The sequence below is a fragment of the Bactrocera oleae genome, chromosome 2, assembly GCF_042242935.1.
Source record: "Bactrocera oleae isolate idBacOlea1 chromosome 2, idBacOlea1, whole genome shotgun sequence".
Taxonomy (NCBI): Eukaryota; Metazoa; Arthropoda; class Insecta; order Diptera; family Tephritidae; genus Bactrocera; species Bactrocera oleae.
Window position 1 is genome coordinate 23,053,211 of NC_091536.1, and position 2,459 is coordinate 23,055,669.

At 31.3% G+C, this 2,459-nt stretch overlaps 1 pseudogene; it reads left to right on the forward strand.

The window, feature by feature from the left end:
* Positions 1–880: 880 nt before the first annotated feature.
* Positions 881–2,459, forward strand: LOC106622409 (uncharacterized; annotated as a pseudogene).

Below are 2,459 nucleotides of genomic sequence, written 5' to 3' on the forward strand. Positions count from 1 at the left end.
TACTAATGTGAATGGCTCATAGAACAAATGAAAATACAAATTTCTCGTTTTTTCTTTGACTTTGAAAACTTAAGACTTGAAATAAATTATATTAGTTTACAGAAAACCAAACTAGAGACTTACTAAAACACTTTTTGACACGGAAAAAGAATTTCTCTACTAAGAAAGAATTATGCATGTGTCAGATGACATGTAAGCGCATAGTTGCATCACTAGCGCTGGATGTTTGTTTGAACTCGTATAGTTTGTTCGATTGGCTACCCTCCAACGCTTAGCGAATCAAAGATAGTTACTGTAAACTGCATTTGTTTGGAGGAAGTGCAGAAACTATTAGCTAGAAAAACGTAAACAATTCACAAAATGTTAGTTAAAATATGGATTTATATGAAAACATTTAGTATTTTTTCAGTACAAACTGTGGCGTTTGTAATAATAGTAAATAAGTAAAGTAATAAAATTAGCCTTATTTAGTTTTTTTTTAAGATAACAGGGACAAAAATATTCACTATACAAAAATGTTATTTACGAATAAGTAACCATGAAAGGTGTTAAACAATTTTTGGGACCACTGCCCGAGTATATCTTATACCTTTGATTAGGTCGGTACAGTGATATTAATGAGTTCAATTAACAATATTTACATTACGGAAAAGAAAAATATAAATAAATATCTTTAAAAATGCATGTGTGATATACACTAACAAGTTAGGTTGGTTATCTTTATACTTCAATGTAACGGTAAACGTTAGGACTTCTTAATAACTCATTTTGCTACTTAAATTTTTCAAGTTTAGGAAAAGAGTCAATTCCAAATTTAAAGAACTGTGTAAAGAAATACACACAACTAAATAGGTAAAGTTATATAAAATAATTTTTAAAATTACCTGCGACTTAGAAAGGTGAAAACTATGTATGTTGTTTATATCTTGTAACGGCTTTGTATACAACGAAACCGGAATTGGCAGTCGTAAAGGAAGTTGAATTTATTGTAAAATCACGTTTAGAATACGAATTTTTCTCACAAATAAAAGACGTTTTCGTTCGTGGAACTTGAGTATATAATGTAATAATGGATTTAGCAGAAGAGTTACTTCGAAGTGTCAAGAACGAAACAAGTTTTGGACCCAGGCTAGTACGTATCCAATACCAAATATATAATAGAAAAAGATAAAAGAAATATTTTAGGTAAGTTTATTGGGTATTTAAATCTGTCACAATTACAGAATTACAAAACCAATTTGTTACCATACTACAGTATAAAAAGTGGATTTAGTCAATTCTATTATTCATATATTCATGGGATGAATAACATTATAATTTTCGCCAAACTTTATGTTACCATCTAGGAAAACCTTAAACTTCAAGGCTTTTGCATAGAAAATGTCAAAATTAGATTGGATTTTAAATGTTGTCGTTTTATACTGCTAAAGCTGGCTAAATTACACGTAGTCACTAGCGTTCTCTATAGAAAGGGTTGATTATGTATACAAAGAACATTTATTCCCATACACGTCATACGTCCTTACATACTTTATATATAAATTTTGCAGAACCCAGACATATTCCGCTATCATTTGCCCAGCAATGTGTCTGAGTATTCTTCGTCTCTTTATGACGTTTAACAAATACCATTAAAAACTCCATCGAATACTGCCCAACCAATCATAAACTTCAACGCTACGTACTAAAATTGCAAGCTTTCGGTGAAAAAATCATTCCAAAGATGATAAATGTGTTTAGTCGCAGTCAAACGGACCGTTATTATGTGTTAAACCAAAGTGATGTTTGGGTGAATTATATGATGTTCCGAAAGGATTTTAGCGGAAATTTGTTTATTCTTGTTTATTATTTGTAAGTATTATTTATTAATATTCAAGAGATTAGTTTTAATTAACGCGTACATATGATACAACACAGGTGTACTATAAAGAAGGATTCTACGGTTCTCCTGGCATCGACTGGGATTTTTTCATCTGTACGTTATAGCAAATATAAGTGTTGCAAAATCGCTTTTAAGAGCTGTTGAACATCTAACACTCAGTGTTGTCTGAGTTATTGTGCAAATTGGGACATGATGAGCGAATACCCATTATCGACGATGTAAGAAAGGCTATTCTCAGCAAAGGTTTCCATGGTACGAACAATTAATTGGCAATACACTAGTATCGATATTTTTATGTGTAAAAGGTCTAACGTCTGCAACGTGCTTGTTACCAATACTGATGGATGACCATGTAGAATACTCTATAAATTTCATTTGAATACTGATGAGGCGATAGCTAATCGACGAAAAATCTTCGAAAATCCAAATTAGGTGAGAGATTGGAAGTTTTCTTGGAATTCTTCGAAAATAATGGTATCCTGTAAAACGAGCAGTATTAAGAAGGATATACGGGATCGCTACGATTTTTTTGGTACGTATCCAGACCTATATAAATATGTTAATATGTGTTTGCAAA